This window comes from Myxine glutinosa, chromosome 13 (assembly GCF_964187855.1).
Source record: "Myxine glutinosa chromosome 13, kmMyxGlut1.1, whole genome shotgun sequence".
In the NCBI taxonomy this organism is placed as follows: Eukaryota; Metazoa; Chordata; class Myxini; order Myxiniformes; family Myxinidae; genus Myxine; species Myxine glutinosa.
In genome coordinates, this window is record NC_136273.1 from 3,015,067 (window position 1) to 3,036,071 (window position 21,005).

A 21,005-nucleotide genomic window follows, 5' to 3' on the forward strand; every position below is an offset into this window, starting at 1 on the left:
CCCAACCAAAGAAATCGATTATTAGCTTCCCATCCAAGTAAATCGATTATTAGCTTCCCAACCAAGTAAATCGATTATTAGCTTCCCAAACAAGTAAATATATTATTAGCTTCCCATCCAAGTAAATCGATTATTAGCTCCCCAACCAAGTAAATCGATTATAAGCTTCCCAAACAAGTAAATCGATTATTAGCTTCCCAACCAAGTAAATCGATTATTAGCTTCCCAAACAAGTAAATCTATTATTAGCTTCCCAACCAAGTAAATCGATCATATTAGCTTCCCAACCAAGTAAATCGATTGTTAGCTTCCCAACCAAATAAATCGATTATTAGCTTCCCAACCAAGTAAATCGATTATTAGCTCCCCAACCAAGTAAATCGATTATTAGCTCCCCAACCAAGTAAATCGATTATTAGCTTCCCAACCAAGTAAATCGATTATTAGCTTCCCAAACAAGTAAATCTATTATTAGCTTCCCAACCAAGTAAATCGATCATATTAGCTTCCCAACCAAGTAAATCTATTATTAGCTCCCCAACCAAGTAAATCTATTCTTAGCTTCCCAACCAAGGAAATCGATTATTAGCTTCCCAACCAAGTAAATCGATTATTAGCTTCCCAACCAAGTAAATCGATTATTAGCTTCCCAACCAAGTAAATCGATTATTAGCTTCCCAACCAAGTAAATCTATTATTAGCTCCCCAACCAAGTAAATCGATTATTAGCTTCCCAACCAAAGAAATCGATTATTAGCTTCCCAACCAACTAAATCGATTATTAGCTTCCCAACCAAGTAAATCGATTATTAGCTTCCCAACCAAGTAAATCGATCATATTAGCTTCCCAACCAAGTAAATCTATTATTAGCTCCCCAACCAAGTAAATCGATTATTAGCTTCCCAACCAAGTAAATCGATTATTAGCTTCCCAACCAAGTAAATCGATTATTAGCTTCCCAACCAAGTAAATCGATTATTAGCTTCCCAACCAAGTAAATCGATTATTAGCTTCCCAACCAAGTAAATCGATTATTAGCTTCCCAATCAAGCAAATCGATTATTAGCTTCCCAACCAAGTAAATCGATTATTAGCTTCCCAACCAAGTAAATCGATTATTAGCTTCCCAACCAAGTAAATCGATCATATTAGCTTCCCAACCAAGTAAATCTATTATTAGCTCCCCAACCAAGTAAATCGATTATTAGCTTCCCAACCAAGTAAATCGATTATTAGCTTCCCAAACAAGTAAATCGATCATATTAGCTTCCCAACCAAGTAAATCTATTATTAGCTCCCCAACCAAGTAAATCGATTATTAGCTTCCCAACCAAGTAAATCGATTATTAGCTTCCCAACCAAGTAAATCGATCATATTAGCTTCCCAACCAAGTAAATCTATTATTAGCTCCCCAACCAAGTAAATCGATTATTAGCTTCCCAACCAAGTAAATCGATTATTAGCTTCCCAACCAAGTAAATCGATTATTAGCTTCCCAACCAAGTAAATCGATTATTAGCTTCCCAACCAAGTAAATCGATTATTAGCTTCCCAACCAAGTAAATCGATTATTAGCTTCCCAATCAAGCAAATCGATTATTAGCTTCCCAACCAAGTAAATTGATTATTAGCTTCCCAACCAAGTAAATCGATTATTAGCTTCCCAACCAAGTAAATCGATCATATTAGCTTCCCAACCAAGTAAATCTATTATTAGCTCCCCAACCAAGTAAATCGATTATTAGCTTCCCAACCAAGTAAATCGATTATTAGCTTCCCAAACAAGTAAATCGATCATATTAGCTTCCCAACCAAGTAAATCTATTATTAGCTCCCCAACCAAGTAAATCGATTATTAGCTTCCCAAACAAGTAAATCGGTTATTAGCTTCCCAAACAAGTAAATCTATTATTAGCTTCCCAACCAAGTAAATCGATCATATTAGCTTCCCAACCAAGTAAATCTATTATTAGCTCCCCAACCAAGTAAATCGATTATAAGCTTCCCAACCAAGTAAATCGATTATTAGCTTCCCAACCAAAGAAATCGATTATTAGCTTCCCATTCAAGTAAATCGATTATTAGCTTCCCAACCAAGTAAATCGATTAATTAGCTTCCCAAACAAGTAAATATATTATTAGATTCCCATCCAAGTAAATCGATTATTAGCTCCCCAACCAAGTAAATCGATTATAAGCTTCCCAAACAAGTAAATCGATTATTAGCTTCCCAACCAAGTAAATCGATTATTAGCTTCCCAAACATGTAAATCTATTATTAGCTTCCCAGCCAAGTAAATCGATCATATTAGCTTCCCAACCAAGTAAATCGATTGTTAGCTTCCCAACCAAATAAATCGATTATTAGCTTCCCAACCAAGTAAATCGATTATTAGCTCCCCAACCAAGTAAATCGATTATTAGCTCCCCAACCAAGTAAATCGATTATTAGCTTCCCAACCAAGTAAATCGATTATTAGCTTCCCAAACAAGTAAATCTATTATTAGCTTCCCAACCAAGTAAATCGATCATATTAGCTTCCCAACCAAGTAAATCTATTATTAGCTCCCCAACCAAGTAAATCTATTCTTAGCTTCCCAACCAAGTAAATCGATTATTAGCTTCCCAACCAAGTAAATCGATTATTAGCTTCCCAACCAAGTAAATCGATTATTAGCTTCCCAACCAAGTAAATCGATTATTAGCTTCCCAACCAAGTAAATCTATTATTAGCTCCCCAACCAAGTAAATCGATTATTAGCTTCCCAACCAAAGAAATCGATTATTAGCTTCCCAACCAAGTAAATCGATTATTAGCTTCCCAACCAAGTAAATCGATTATTAGCTTCCCAACCAAGTAAATCGATCATATTAGCTTCCCAACCAAGTAAATCTATTATTAGCTCCCCAACCAAGTAAATCGATTATTAGCTTCCCAAACAAGTAAATCGATTATTAGCTTCCCAACCAAGTAAATCGATTATTAGCTTCCCAACCAAGTAAATCGATTATTAGCTTCCCAACCAAGTAAATCGATTATTAGCTTCCCAACCAAGTAAATCGATTATTAGCTTCCCAACCAAGTAAATCGATTATTAGCTTCCCAATCAAGCAAATCGATTATTAGCTTCCCAACCAAGTAAATCGATTATTAGCTTCCCAACCAAGTAAATCTATTATTAGCTCCCCAACCAAGTAAATCGATTATTAGCTCCCCAACCAAGTAAATCGATTATTAGCTTCCCAAACAAGTAAATCGATTATTAGCTTCCCAACCAAGTAAATCGATCATATTAGCTTCCCAACCAAGTAAATCTATTATTAGCTTCCCATCCAAGTAAATCGATTATTAGCTCCCCAACCAAGTAAATCGATTATAAGCTTCCCAAACAAGTAAATCGATTATTAGCTTCCCAACCAAGTAAATCGATTATTAGCTTCCCAAACAAGTAAATCTATTATTAGCTTCCCAACCAAGTAAATCGATCATATTAGCTTCCCAACCAAGTAAATCGATTGTTAGCTTCCCAACCAAATAAATCGATTATTAGCTTCCCAACCAAGTAAATCGATTATTAGCTCCCCAACCAAGTAAATCGATTATTAGCTCCCCAACCAAGTAAATCGATTATTAGCTTCCCAACCAAGTAAATCGATTATTAGCTTCCCAAACAAGTAAATCTATTATTAGCTTCCCAACCAAGTAAATCGATCATATTAGCTTCCCAACCAAGTAAATCTATTATTAGCTCCCCAACCAAGTAAATCTATTCTTAGCTTCCCAACCAAGTAAATCGATTATTAGCTTCCCAACCAAGTAAATCGATTATTAGCTTCCCAACCAAGTAAATCGATTATTAGCTTCCCAACCAAGTAAATCGACTATTAGCTTCCCAACCAAGTAAATCTATTATTAGCTCCCCAACCAAGTAAATCGATTATTAGCTTCCCAACCAAAGAAATCGATTATTAGCTTCCCAACCAAGTAAATCGATTATTAGCTTCCCAACCAAGTAAATCGATTATTAGCTTCCCAACCAAGTAAATCGATCATATTAGCTTCCCAACCAAGTAAATCTATTATTAGCTCCTCAACCAAGTAAATCGATTATTAGCTTCCCAAACAAGTAAATCGATTATTAGCTTCCCAACCAAGTAAATCGATTATTAGCTTCCCAACCAAGTAAATCGATTATTAGCTTCCCAACCAAGTAAATCGATTATTAGCTTCCCAACCAAGTAAATCGATTATTAGCTTCCCAACCAAGTAAATCGATTATTAGCTTCCCAATCAAGCAAATCGATTATTAGCTTCCCAACCAAGTAAATCGATTATTAGCTTCCCAACCAAGTAAATCTATTATTAGCTCCCCAACCAAGTAAATCGATTATTAGCTCCCCAACCAAGTAAATCGATTATTAGCTTCCCAAACAAGTAAATCGATTATTAGCTTCCCAAACAAGTAAATCTATTATTAGCTTCCCAACCAAGTAAATCGATCATATTAGCTTCCCAACCAAGTAAATCTATTATTAGCTCCCCAACCAAGTAAATCGATTATTAGCTTCCCAACCAAGTAAATCGATTATTAGCTTCCCAACCAAATAAATCGATTATTAGCTTCCCAACCAAGTAAATCGATTATTAGCTTCCCAATCAAGTAAATCGATTATTAGCTTCCCAAACAAATAAATATATTATTAGCTTCCCATCCAAGAAAATCGATTATTAGCTTCCCAATCAAGTAAATCGATTATTAGCTTCCCAACCAAGTAAATCGATTATTAGCTTCCCAAACAAGTAAATATATTATTAGCTTCCCATCCAAGTAAATCGATTATTAGCTCCCCAACCAAGTAAATCGATTATAAGCTTCCCAAACAAGTAAATCGATTATTAGCTTCCCAACCAAGTAAATCGATTATTAGCTTCCCAAACAAGTAAATCTATTATTAGCTTCCCAACCAAGTAAATCTATCATATTAGCTTCCCAACCAAGTAAATCGATTATTAGCTTCCCAACCAAATAAATCGATTATTAGCTTCCCAACCAAGTAAATCGATTATTAGCTCCCCAACCAAGTAAATCGATTATTAGCTTCCCAACCAAGTAAATCGATTATTAGCTTCCCAAACAAGTAAATCTATTATTAGCTTCCCAACCAAGTAAATCGATCATATTAGCTTCCCAACCAAGTAAATCTATTATTAGTTCCCCAATCAAGTAAATCTATTATTAGCTTCCCAACCAAGTAAATCGATTATTAGCTTCCCAAACAAGTAAATCGATTATTAGCTTCCCAACCAAGTAAATCGATTATTAGCTTCCCAACCAAGTAAATCGATTATTAGCTTCCCAACCAAGTAAATCGATTATTAGCTTCCCAACCAAGTAAATGGATTATTAGCTTCCCAACCAAGTAAATCGATTATTAGCTTCCCAACCAAGTAAATCCATTTATTAGCTTCCCAATCAAGTAAATCTATTATTAGCTTCCCAACCAAGTAAATCGATTATTAGCTTCCCAACCAAGTAAATCGATTATTAGCTTCCCAACCAAGTAAATCGATTATTAGCTTCCCAACCAAGGAAACCTCTTATTAGCTTCCCAACCAAGAAAATCGATTATTAGCTTCCCAACCAAGTAAATCGATTATTAGCTCCCCAACCAAGTAAATCGATTATTAGCTTCCCAACCAAGTAAATCGATTATTAGCTTCCCAACCAAGTAAATCGATTATTAGCTTCCCAACCAAGTAAATCGATTATTAGCTCCCCAACCAAGTAAATCGATTATTAGCTTCCCAACCAAGTAAATCGATCATATTAGCTTCCCAAACAAGTATATCTATTATTAGCTTCCCAACCAAGTAAATCGATCATATTAGCTTCCCAACCAAGTAAATCGATTATTAGCTCCGCAACCAAGTAAATCGATTCTTAGCTTCCCAACCAAATAAATCGATTATTAGCTTCCCAACCAAGTAAATCGATAATTAGCTTCCCAACCAAGTAAATCGATTATTAGCTTCCCAAACAAGTAAATATATTATTAGCTTCCCATCCAAGTAAATCGATTATTAGCTCCCCAACCAAGTAAATCTATGATAAGCTTCCCAAACAAGTAAATCCATTATTAGCTTCCCAACCAAATAAATCGATTATTAGCTTCCCAACCAAGTAAATCGATTATTAGCTTCCCAACCAAATAAATCGATTATTAGCTTCCCAACCAAGTAAATCGATAATTAGCTTCCCAACCAAGTAAATCGATTATTAGCTTCCCAAACAAGTAAATCTATTATTAGCTTCCCAAGCAAGTAAATCGATCATATTAGCTTCCCAACCAAGTAAATCGATTATTAGCTTCCCAACCAAATAAATCGATTATTAGCTTCCCAACCAAGTAAATCGATTATTAGCTTCCCAACCAAGTAAATCTATTATTAGCTTCCCAACCAAGTAAATCGATCATATTAGCTTCCCAACCAAGTAAATCTATTATTAGCTCCCCAATCAAGTAAATATATTATTAGCTTCCCAACCAAGTAAATCGATTATTAGCTTCCCAACCAAGTAAATCGATTATTAGCTTCCCAACCAAGTAAATCGATTATTAGCTTCCCAACCAAGTAAATCGATTATTAGCTTCCCAACCAAGTAAATCGATTATTAGCTTCCCAACCAAGTAAATCGATTATTAGCTTCCCAGCCAAGTAAATCGATTATTAGCTTCCCAACCAAGTAAATCGATTTATTAGCTTCCCAATCAAGTAAATCTATTATTAGCTTCCCAACCAAGTAAATCGATTATTAGCTTCCCAACCAAGTAAATCGATTATTAGCTTCCCAACCAAGTAAATCGATTATTAGCTTCCCAACCAAGGAAACCTCTTATTAGCTTCACAACCAAGAAAATCGATTATTAGCTTCCCAACCAAGTAAATCGATTATTAGCTCCCCAACCAAGTAAATCGATTATTAGCTTCCCAACCAAGTAAATCGATTATTAGCTTCCCAACCAAGTAAATCTATTATTAGCTCCCCAACCAAGTAAATCGATTATTAGCTTCCCAACCAAAGAAATCGATTATTAGCTTCCCAACCAAGTAAATCGATTATTAGCTTCCCAACCAAGTAAATCGATTATTAGCTTCCCAACCAAGTAAATCGATCATATTAGCTTCCCAACCAAGTAAATCTATTATTAGCTCCCCAACCAAGTAAATCGATTATTAGCTTCCCAAACAAGTAAATCGATTATTAGCTTCCCAACCAAGTAAATCGATTATTAGCTTCCCAACCAAGTAAATCGATTATTAGCTTCCCAACCAAGGAAATCGATTATTAGCTTCCCAACCAAGTAAATCGATTATTAGCTTCCCAACCAAGTAAATCGATTATTAGCTTCCCAATCAAGCAAATCGATTATTAGCTTCCCAACCAAGTAAATCGATTATTAGCTTCCCAACCAAGTAAATCTATTATTAGCTCCCCAACCAAGTAAATCGATTATTAGCTCCCCAACCAAGTAAATCGATTATTAGCTTCCCAAACAAGTAAATCGATTATTAGCTTCCCAAACAAGTAAATCTATTATTAGCTTCCCAACCAAGTAAATCGATCATATTAGCTTCCCAACCAAGTAAATCTATTATTAGCTCCCCAACCAAGTAAATCGATTATTAGCTTCCCAACCAAGTAAATCGATTATTAGCTTCCCAACCAAATAAATCGATTATTAGCTTCCCAACCAAGTAAATCGATTATTAGCTTCCCAATCAAGTAAATCGATTATTAGCTTCCCAAACAAATAAATATATTATTAGCTTCCCATCCAAGTAAATCGATTATTAGCTTCCCAATCAAGTAAATCGATTATTAGCTTCCCAACCAAGTAAATCGATTATTAGCTTCCCAAACAAGTAAATATATTATTAGCTTCCCATCCAAGTAAATCGATTATTAGCTCCCCAACCAAGTAAATCGATTATAAGCTTCCCAAACAAGTAAATCGATTATTAGCTTCCCAACCAAGTAAATCGATTATTAGCTTCCCAAACAAGTAAATCTATTATTAGCTTCCCAACCAAGTAAATCTATCATATTAGCTTCCCAACCAAGTAAATCGATTATTAGCTTCCCAACCAAATAAATCGATTATTAGCTTCCCAACCAAGTAAATCGATTATTAGCTCCCCAACCAAGTAAATCGATTATTAGCTTCCCAACCAAGTAAATCGATTATTAGCTTCCCAAACAAGTAAATCTATTATTAGCTTCCCAACCAAGTAAATCGATCATATTAGCTTCCCAACCAAGTAAATCTATTATTAGTTCCCCAATCAAGTAAATCTATTATTAGCTTCCCAACCAAGTAAATCGATTATTAGCTTCCCAAACAAGTAAATCGATTATTAGCTTCCCAACCAAGTAAATCGATTATTAGCTTCCCAACCAAGTAAACCGATTATTAGCTTCCCAACCAAGTAAATCGATTATTAGCTTCCCAACCAAGTAAATGGATTATTACCTTCCCAACAAGTAAATCGATTATTAGCTTCCCAACCAAGCAAATCCATTTATTAGCTTCCCAATCAAGTAAATCTATTATTAGCTTCCCAACCAAGTAAATCGATTATTAGCTTCCCAACCAAGTAAATCGATTATTAGCTTCCCAACCAAGTAAATCGATTATTAGCTTCCCAACCAAGGAAACCTCTTATTAGCTTCCCAACCAAGAAAATCGATTATTAGCTTCCCAACCAAGTAAATCGATTATTAGCTCCCCAACCAAGTAAATCGATTATTAGCTTCCCAACCAAGTAAATCGATTATTAGCTTCCCAACCAAGTAAATCGATTATTAGCTTCCCAACCAAGTAAATCGATTATTAGCTCCCCAACCAAGTAAATCGATTATTAGCTTCCCAACCAAGTAAATCGATCATATTAGCTTCCCAAACAAGTATATCTATTATTAGCTTCCCAACCAAGTAAATCGATCATATTAGCTTCCCAACCAAGTAAATCGATTATTAGCTCCGCAACCAAGTAAATCGATTCTTAGCTTCCCAACCAAATAAATCGATTATTAGCTTCCCAACCAAGTAAATCGATAATTAGCTTCCCAACCAAGTAAATCGATTATTAGCTTCCCAAACAAGTAAATATATTATTTGCTTCCCATCCAAGTAAATCGATTATTAGCTCCCCAACCAAGTAAATCTATTATAAGCTTCCCAAACAAGTAAATCGATTATTAGCTTCCCAACCAAATAAATCGATTATTAGCTTCCCAACCAAGTAAATCGATTATTAGCTTCCCAACCAAATAAATCGATTATTAGCTTCCCAACCAAGTAAATCGATAATTAGCTTCCCAACCAAGTAAATCGATTATTAGCTTCCCAAACAAGTAAATCTATTATTAGCTTCCCAAGCAAGTAAATCGATCATATTAGCTTCCCAACCAAGTAAATCGATTATTAGCTTCCCAACCAAATAAATCGATTATTAGCTTCCCAACCAAGTAAATCGATTATTAGCTTCCCAACCAAGTAAATCTATTATTAGCTTCCCAACCAAGTAAATCGATCATATTAGCTTCCCAACCAAGTAAATCTATTATTAGCTCCCCAATCAAGTAAATATATTATTAGCTTCCCAACCAAGTAAATCGATTATTAGCTTCCCAACCAAGTAAATCGATTATTAGCTTCCCAACCAAGTAAATCGATTATTAGCTTCCCAACCAAGTAAATCGATTATTAGCTTCCCAACCAAGTAAATCGATTATTAGCTTCCCAACCAAGTAAATCGATTATTAGCTTCCCAACCAAGGAAACCTCTTATTAGCTTCACAACCAAGAAAATCGATTATTAGCTTCCCAACCAAGTAAATCGATTATTAGCTCCCCAACCAAGTAAATCGATTATTAGCTTCCCAACCAAGTAAATCGATTATTAGCTTCCCAACCAAGTAAATCGATTATTAGCTTCCCAACCAAGTAAATCGATCATATTAGCTTCCCAACCAAGTAAATCTATTATTAGCTCCCCAACCACGTAAATCGATTATAAGCTTCCCAACCAAGTAAATCGATTATTAGCTTCCCAAACAAGTAAATCGATTATTAGCTTCCCAAACAAGTAAATCGATCATATTAGCTTCCCAACCAAGTAAATCTATTATTAGCTCCCCAACCAAGTAAATCGATTATTAGCTTCCCAAACAAGTAAATCGATTATTAGCTTCCCAAACAAGTAAATCGATTATTAGCTTCCCAAACAAGTAAATCGATCATATTAGCTTCCCAACCAAGTAAATCTATTATTAGCTCCCCAACCAAGTAAATCGATTATTAGCTTCCCAACCAAGTAAATCGATTATCAGCTTCCCAACCAAAGAAATCGATTATTAGCTTCCCAACCAAGTAAATCGATTATTAGCTTCCCAAACAAGTAAATCTATTATTAGCTTCCCAACCAAGTAAATCGATCATATTAGCTTCCCATCCAAGTAAATCGATTATTAGCTTCCCAACCAAATAAATCGATTATTAGCTTCCCAACCAAGTAAATCGATTATTAGCTCCCCAACCAAGTAAATCGATTATTAGCTTCCCAACCAAGTAAATCGATTATTAGCTTCCCAAACAAGTAAATCTATTATTAGCTTCCCAACCAAGTAAATCGATCATATTAGCTTCCCAACCAAGTAAATCTATTATTAGCTCCCCAATCAAGTAAATCTATTATTAGCTTCCCCAACCAAGTAAATCGATTATTAGCTTCCCAACCAAGTAAATCGATTATTAGCTTCCCAACCAAGTAAATCGATTATTAGCTTCCCAACCAAGTAAATGGATTATTAGCTTCCCAACCAAGTAAATCGATTATTAGCTTCCCAACCAAGTAAATCGATTTATTAGCTTCCCAATCAAGTAAATCTATTATTAGCTTCCCAACCAAGTAAATCGATTATTAGCTTCCCAACCAAGAAAATCGATTATTAGCTTCCCAACCAAGTTAATCGATTATTAGCTTCCCAACCAAGGAAACCTCTTATTAGCTTCCCAACCAAGAAAATCGATTATTAGCTTCCCAACCAAGTAAATCGATTATTAGCTCCCCAACCAAGAAAATCGATTATTAGCTTCCCAACCAAGTAAATCGATTATTAGCTTCCCAACCAAGTAAATCGATTATTAGCTTCCCAACCAAGTAAATCGATTATTAGCTCCCCAACCAAGTAAATCGATTATTAGCTTCCCAACCAAGTAAATCGATTATTAGGTTCCCAACCAAGTAAATCGATCATATTAGCTTCCCAACCAAGTAAATCTATTATTAGCTCCCCAACCAAGTAATTCGATTATTAGCTTCCCAAACAAGTAAATCGATTATTAGCTTCCCAAACAAGTAAATCTATTATTAGCTTCCCAACCAAGTAAATCGATCATATTAGCTTCCCAACCAAGTAAATCTATTATTAGCTCCCCAACCAAGTAAATCGATTATTAGCTTCCCAACCAAGTAAATCGATTATTAGCTTCCCAACCAAGTAAATCGATTATTAGCTTCCCAACCAAGTAAATCGATCATATTAGCTTCCCAACCAAGTAAATCTATTATTAGCTCCCCAACCAAGTAAATCGATTATTAGCTTCCCAACCAAGTAAATCGATTATTAGCTTCCCAAACAAGTAAATCGATTATTAGCTTCCCAAACAAGTAAATCGATCATATTAGCTTCCCAACCAAGTAAATCTATTATTAGCTCCCCAACCAAGTAAATCGATTATTAGCTTCCCAAACAAGTAAATCGGTTATTAGCTTCCCAAACAAGTAAATCTATTATTAGCTTCCCAACCAAGTAAATCGATCATATTAGCTTCCCAACCAAGTAAATCTATTATTAGCTCCCCAACCAAGTAAATCGATTATAAGCTTCCCAACCAAGTAAATCGATTATTAGCTTCCCAACCAAAGAAATCGATTATTAGCTTCCCATCCAAGTAAATCGATTATTAGCTTCCCAACCAAGTAAATCGATTATTAGCTTCCCAAACAAGTAAATATATTATTAGCTTCCCATCCAAGTAAATCGATTATTAGCTCCCCAACCAAGTAAATCGATTATAAGCTTCCCAAACAAGTAAATCGATTATTAGCTTCCCAACCAAGTAAATCGATTATTAGCTTCCCAAACAAGTAAATCTATTATTAGCTTCCCAACCAAGTAAATCGATCATATTAGCTTCCCAACCAAGTAAATCGATTGTTAGCTTCCCAACCAAATAAATCGATTATTAGCTTCCCAACCAAGTAAATCGATTATTAGCTCCCCAACCAAGTAAATCGATTATTAGCTCCCCAACCAAGTAAATCGATTATTAGCTTCCCAACCAAGTAAATCGATTATTAGCTTCCCAAACAAGTAAATCTATTATTAGCTTCCCAACCAAGTAAATCGATCATATTAGCTTCCCAACCAAGTAAATCTATTATTAGCTCCCCAACCAAGTAAATCTATTCTTAGCTTCCCAACCAAGGAAATCGATTATTAGCTTCCCAACCAAGTAAATCGATTATTAGCTTCCCAACCAAGTAAATCGATTATTAGCTTCCCAATCAAGTAAATCGATTATTAGCTTCCCAACCAAGTAAATCTATTATTAGCTCCCCAACCAAGTAAATCGATTATTAGCTTCCCAACCAAAGAAATCGATTATTAGCTTCCCAACCAACTAAATCGATTATTAGCTTCCCAACCAAGTAAATCGATTATTAGCTTCCCAACCAAGTAAATCGATCATATTAGCTTCCCAACCAAGTAAATCTATTATTAGCTCCCCAACCAAGTAAATCGATTATTAGCTTCCCAACCAAGTAAATCGATTATTAGCTTCCCAACCAAGTAAATCGATTATTAGCTTCCCAACCAAGTAAATCGATTATTAGCTTCCCAACCAAGTAAATCGATTATTAGCTTCCCAACCAAGTAAATCGATTATTAGCTTCCCAATCAAGCAAATCGATTATTAGCTTCCCAACCAAGTAAATCGATTATTAGCTTCCCAACCAAGTAAATCGATTATTAGCTTCCCAACCAAGTAAATCGATCATATTAGCTTCCCAACCAAGTAAATCTATTATTAGCTCCCCAACCAAGTAAATCGATTATTAGCTTCCCAACCAAGTAAATCGATTATTAGCTTCCCAAACAAGTAAATCGATCATATTAGCTTCCCAACCAAGTAAATCTATTATTAGCTCCCCAACCAAGTAAATCGATTATTAGCTTCCCAACCAAGTAAATCGATTATTAGCTTCCCAACCAAGTAAATCGATCATATTAGCTTCCCAACCAAGTAAATCTATTATTAGCTCCCCAACCAAGTAAATCGATTATTAGCTTCCCAACCAAGTAAATCGATTATTAGCTTCCCAACCAAGTAAATCGATTATTAGCTTCCCAACCAAGTAAATCGATTATTAGCTTCCCAACCAAGTAAATCGATTATTAGCTTCCCAACCAAGTAAATCGATTATTAGCTTCCCAATCAAGCAAATCGATTATTAGCTTCCCAACCAAGTAAATTGATTATTAGCTTCCCAACCAAGTAAATCGATTATTAGCTTCCCAACCAAGTAAATCGATCATATTAGCTTCCCAACCAAGTAAATCTATTATTAGCTCCCCAACCAAGTAAATCGATTATTAGCTTCCCAACCAAGTAAATCGATTATTAGCTTCCCAAACAAGTAAATCGATCATATTAGCTTCCCAACCAAGTAAATCTATTATTAGCTCCCCAACCAAGTAAATCGATTATTAGCTTCCCAAACAAGTAAATCGGTTATTAGCTTCCCAAACAAGTAAATCTATTATTAGCTTCCCAACCAAGTAAATCGATCATATTAGCTTCCCAACCAAGTAAATCTATTATTAGCTCCCCAACCAAGTAAATCGATTATAAGCTTCCCAACCAAGTAAATCGATTATTAGCTTCCCAACCAAAGAAATCGATTATTAGCTTCCCATTCAAGTAAATCGATTATTAGCTTCCCAACCAAGTAAATCGATTAATTAGCTTCCCAAACAAGTAAATATATTATTAGATTCCCATCCAAGTAAATCGATTATTAGCTCCCCAACCAAGTAAATCGATTATAAGCTTCCCAAACAAGTAAATCGATTATTAGCTTCCCAACCAAGTAAATCGATTATTAGCTTCCCAAACATGTAAATCTATTATTAGCTTCCCAACCAAGTAAATCGATCATATTAGCTTCCCAACCAAGTAAATCGATTGTTAGCTTCCCAACCAAATAAATCGATTATTAGCTTCCCAACCAAGTAAATCGATTATTAGCTCCCCAACCAAGTAAATCGATTATTAGCTCCCCAACCAAGTAAATCGATTATTAGCTTCCCAACCAAGTAAATCGATTATTAGCTTCCCAAACAAGTAAATCTATTATTAGCTTCCCAACCAAGTAAATCGATCATATTAGCTTCCCAACCAAGTAAATCTATTATTAGCTCCCCAACCAAGTAAATCTATTCTTAGCTTCCCAACCAAGTAAATCGATTATTAGCTTCCCAACCAAGTAAATCGATTATTAGCTTCCCAACCAAGTAAATCGATTATTAGCTTCCCAACCAAGTAAATCGATTATTAGCTTCCCAACCAAGTAAATCTATTATTAGCTCCCCAACCAAGTAAATCGATTATTAGCTTCCCAACCAAAGAAATCGATTATTAGCTTCCCAACCAAGTAAATCGATTATTAGCTTCCCAACCAAGTAAATCGATTATTAGCTTCCCAACCAAGTAAAACGATCATATTAGCTTCCCAACCAAGTAAATCTATTATTAGCTCCCCAACCAAGTAAATCGATTATTAGCTTCCCAAACAAGTAAATCGATTATTAGCTTCCCAACCAAGTAAATCGATTATTAGCTTCCCAACCAAGTAAATCGATTATTAGCTTCCCAACCAAGTAAATCGATTATTAGCTTCCCAACCAAGTAAATCGATTATTAGCTTCCCAACCAAGTAAATCGATTATTAGCTTCCCAATCAAGCAAATCGATTATTAGCTTCCCAACCAAGTAAATCGATTATTAGCTTCCCAACCAAGTAAATCTATTATTAGCTCCCCAACCAAGTAAATCGATTATTAGCTCCCCAACCAAGTAAATCGATTATTAGCTTCCCAAACAAGTAAATCGATTATTAGCTTCCCAACCAAGTAAATCGATCATATTAGCTTCCCAACCAAGTAAATCTATTATTAGCTTCCCATCCAAGTAAATCGATTATTAGCTCCCCAACCAAGTAAATCGATTATAAGCTTCCCAAACAAGTAAATCGATTATTAGCTTCCCAACCAAGTAAATCGATTATTAGCTTCCCAAACAAGTAAATCTATTATTAGCTTCCCAACCAAGTAAATCGATCATATTAGCTTCCCAACCAAGTAAATCGATTGTTAGCTTCCCAACCAAATAAATCGATTATTAGCTTCCCAACCAAGTAAATCGATTATTAGCTCCCCAACCAAGTAAATCGATTATTAGCTCCCCAACCAAGTAAATCGATTATTAGCTTCCCAACCAAGTAAATCGATTATTAGCTTCCCAAACAAGTAAATCTATTATTAGCTTCCCAACCAAGTAAATCGATCATATTAGCTTCCCAACCAAGTAAATCTATTATTAGCTCCCCAACCAAGTAAATCTATTCTTAGCTTCCCAACCAAGTAAATCGATTATTAGCTTCCCAACCAAGTAAATCGATTATTAGCTTCCCAACCAAGTAAATCGATTATTAGCTTCCCAACCAAGTAAATCGATTATTAGCTTCCCAACCAAGTAAATCTATTATTAGCTCCCCAACCAAGTAAATCGATTATTAGCTTCCCAACCAAAGAAATCGATTATTAGCTTCCCAACCAAGTAAATCGATTATTAGCTTCCCAACCAAGTAAATCGATTATTAGCTTCCCAACCAAGTAAATCGATCATATTAGCTTCCCAACCAAGTAAATCTATTATTAGCTCCTCAACCAAGTAAATCGATTATTAGCTTCCCAAACAAGTAAATCGATTATTAGCTTCCCAACCAAGTAAATCGATTATTAGCTTCCCAACCAAGTAAATCGATTATTAGCTTCCCAACCAAGTAAATCGATTATTAGCTTCCCAACCAAGTAAATCGATTATTAGCTTCCCAACCAAGTAAATCGATTATTAGCTTCCCAATCAAGCAAATCGATTATTAGCTTCCCAACCAAGTAAATCGATTATTAGCTTCCCAACCAAGTAAATCTATTATTAGCTCCCCAACCAAGTAAATCGATTATTAGCTCCCCAACCAAGTAAATCGATTATTAGCTTCCCAAACAAGTAAATCGATTATTAGCTTCCCAAACAAGTAAATCTATTATTAGCTTCCCAACCAAGTAAATCGATCATATTAGCTTCCCAACCAAGTAAATCTATTATTAGCTCCCCAACCAAGTAAATCGATTATTAGCTTCCCAACCAAGTAAATCGATTATTAGCTTCCCAACCAAATAAATCGATTATTAGCTTCCCAACCAAGTAAATCGATTATTAGCTTCCCAATCAAGTAAATCGATTATTAGCTTCCCAAACAAATAAATATATTATTAGCTTCCCATCCAAGAAAATCGATTATTAGCTTCCCAATCAAGTAAATCGATTATTAGCTTCCCAACCAAGTAAATCGATTATTAGCTTCCCAAACAAGTAAATATATTATTAGCTTCCCATCCAAGTAAATCGATTATTAGCTCCCCAACCAAGTAAATCGATTATAAGCTTCCCAAACAAGTAAATCGATTATTAGCTTCCCAACCAAGTAAATCGATTATTAGCTTCCCAAACAAGTAAATCTATTATTAGCTTCCCAACCAAGTAAATCTATCATATTAGCTTCCCAACCAAGTAAATCGATTATTAGCTTCCCAACCAAATAAATCGATTATTAGCTTCCCAACCAAGTAAATCGATTATTAGCTCCCCAACCAAGTAAATCGATTATTAGCTTCCCAACCAAGTAAATCGATTATTAGCTTCCCAAACAAGTAAATCTATTATTAGCTTCCCAACCAAGTAAATCGATCATATTAGCTTCCCAACCAAGTAAATCTATTATTAGTTCCCCAATCAAGTAAATCTATTATTAGCTTCCCAACCAAGTAAATCGATTATTAGCTTCCCAAACAAGTAAATCGATTATTAGCTTCCCAACCAAGTAAATCGATTATTAGCTTCCCAACCAAGTAAATCGATTATTAGCTTCCCAACCAAGTAAATCGATTATTAGCTTCCCAACCAAGTAAATGGATTATTAGCTTCCCAACCAAGTAAATCGATTATTAGCTTCCCAACCAAGTAAATCCATTTATTAGCTTCCCAATCAAGTAAATCTATTATTAGCTTCCCAACCAAGTAAATCGATTATTAGCTTCCCAACCAAGTAAATCGATTATTAGCTTCCCAACCAAGTAAATCGATTATTAGCTTCCCAACCAAGGAAACCTCTTATTAGCTTCCCAACCAAGAAAATCGATTATTAGCTTCCCAACCAAGTAAATCGATTATTAGCTCCCCAACCAAGTAAATCGATTATTAGCTTCCCAACCAAGTAAATCGATTATTAGCTTCCCAACCAAGTAAATCGATTATTAGCTTCCCAACCAAGTAAATCGATTATTAGCTCCCCAACCAAGTAAATCGATTATTAGCTTCCCAACCAAGTAAATCGATCATATTAGCTTCCCAAACAAGTATATCTATTATTAGCTTCCCAACCAAGTAAATCGATCATATTAGCTTCCCAACCAAGTAAATCGATTATTAGCTCCGCAACCAAGTAAATCGATTCTTAGCTTCCCAACCAAATAAATCGATTATTAGCTTCCCAACCAAGTAAATCGATAATTAGCTTCCCAACCAAGTAAATCGATTATTAGCTTCCCAAACAAGTAAATATATTATTAGCTTCCCATCCAAGTAAATCGATTATTAGCTCCCCAACCAAGTAAATCTATGATAAGCTTCCCAAACAAGTAAATCCATTATTAGCTTCCCAACCAAATAAATCGATTATTAGCTTCCCAACCAAGTAAATCGATTATTAGCTTCCCAACCAAATAAATCGATTATTAGCTTCCCAACCAAGTAAATCGATAATTAGCTTCCCAACCAAGTAAATCGATTATTAGCTTCCCAAACAAGTAAATCTATTATTAGCTTCCCAAGCAAGTAAATCGATCATATTAGCTTCCCAACCAAGTAAATCGATTATTAGCTTCCCAACCAAATAAATCGATTATTAGCTTCCCAACCAAGTAAATCGATTATTAGCTTCCCAACCAAGTAAATCTATTATTAGCTTCCCAACCAAGTAAATCGATCATATTAGCTTCCCAACCAAGTAAATCTATTATTAGCTCCCCAATCAAGTAAATATATTATTAGCTTCCCAACCAAGTAAATCGATTATTAGCTTCCCAACCAAGTAAATCGATTATTAGCTTCCCAACCAAGTAAATCGATTATTAGCTTCCCAACCAAGTAAATCGATTATTAGCTTCCCAACCAAGTAAATCGATTATTAGCTTCCCAACCAAGTAAATCGATTATTAGCTTCCCAGCCAAGTAAATCGATTATTAGCTTCCCAACCAAGTAAATCGATTTATTAGCTTCCCAATCAAGTAAATCTATTATTAGCTTCCCAACCAAGTAAATCGATTATTAGCTTCCCAACCAAGTAAATCGATTATTAGCTTCCCAACCAAGTAAATCGATTATTAGCTTCCCAACCAAGGAAACCTCTTATTAGCTTCACAACCAAGAAAATCGATTATTAGCTTCCCAACCAAGTAAATCGATTATTAGCTCCCCAACCAAGTAAATCGATTATTAGCTTCCCAACCAAGTAAATCGATTATTAGCTTCCCAACCAAGTAAATCTATTATTAGCTCCCCAACCAAGTAAATCGATTATTAGCTTCCCAACCAAAGAAATCGATTATTAGCTTCCCAACCAAGTAAATCGATTATTAGCTTCCCAACCAAGTAAATCGATTATTAGCTTCCCAACCAAGTAAATCGATCATATTAGCTTCCCAACCAAGTAAATCTATTATTAGCTCCCCAACCAAGTAAATCGATTATTAGCTTCCCAAACAAGTAAATCGATTATTAGCTTCCCAACCAAGTAAATCGATTATTAGCTTCCCAACCAAGTAAATCGATTATTAGCTTCCCAACCAAGGAAATCGATTATTAGCTTCCCAACCAAGTAAATCGATTATTAGCTTCCCAACCAAGTAAATCGATTATTAGCTTCCCAATCAAGCAAATCGATTATTAGCTTCCCAACCAAGTAAATCGATTATTAGCTTCCCAACCAAGTAAATCTATTATTAGCTCCCCAACCAAGTAAATCGATTATTAGCTCCCCAACCAAGTAAATCGATTATTAGCTTCCCAAACAAGTAAATCGATTATTAGCTTCCCAAACAAGTAAATCTATTATTAGCTTCCCAACCAAGTAAATCGATCATATTAGCTTCCCAACCAAGTAAATCTATTATTAGCTCCCCAACCAAGTAAATCGATTATTAGCTTCCCAACCAAGTAAATCGATTATTAGCTTCCCAACCAAATAAATCGATTATTAGCTTCCCAACCAAGTAAATCGATTATTAGCTTCCCAATCAAGTAAATCGATTATTAGCTTCCCAAACAAATAAATATATTATTAGCTTCCCATCCAAGTAAATCGATTATTAGCTTCCCAATCAAGTAAATCGATTATTAGCTTCCCAACCAAGTAAATCGATTATTAGCTTCCCAAACAAGTAAATATATTATTAGCTTCCCATCCAAGTAAATCGATTATTAGCTCCCCAACCAAGTAAATCGATTATAAGCTTCCCAAACAAGTAAATCGATTATTAGCTTCCCAACCAAGTAAATCGATTATTAGCTTCCCAAACAAGTAAATCTATTATTAGCTTCCCAACCAAGTAAATCTATCATATTAGCTTCCCAACCAAGTAAATCGATTATTAGCTTCCCAACCAAATAAATCGATTATTAGCTTCCCAACCAAGTAAATCGATTATTAGCTCCCCAACCAAGTAAATCGATTATTAGCTTCCCAACCAAGTAAATCGATTATTAGCTTCCCAAACAAGTAAATCTATTATTAGCTTCCCAACCAAGTAAATCGATCATATTAGCTTCCCAACCAAGTAAATCTATTATTAGTTCCCCAATCAAGTAAATCTATTATTAGCTTCCCAACCAAGTAAATCGATTATTAGCTTCCCAAACAAGTAAATCGATTATTAGCTTCCCAACCAAGTAAATCGATTATTAGCTTCCCAACCAAGTAAACCGATTATTAGCTTCCCAACCAAGTAAATCGATTATTAGCTTCCCAACCAAGTAAATGGATTATTACCTTCCCAACCAAGTAAATCGATTATTAGCTTCCCAACCAAGCAAATCCATTTATTAGCTTCCCAATCAAGTAAATCTATTATTAGCTTCCCAACCAAGTAAATCGATTATTAGCTTCCCAACCAAGTAAATCGATTATTAGCTTCCCAACCAAGTAAATCGATTATTAGCTTCCCAACCAAGGAAACCTCTTATTAGCTTCCCAACCAAGAAAATCGATTATTAGCTTCCCAACCAAGTAAATCGATTATTAGCTCCCCAACCAAGTAAATCGATTATTAGCTTCCCAACCAAGTAAATCGATTATTAGCTTCCCAACCAAGTAAATCGATTATTAGCTTCCCAACCAAGTAAATCGATTATTAGCTCCCCAACCAAGTAAATCGATTATTAGCTTCCCAACCAAGTAAATCGATCATATTAGCTTCCCAAACAAGTATATCTATTATTAGCTTCCCAACCAAGTAAATCGATCATATTA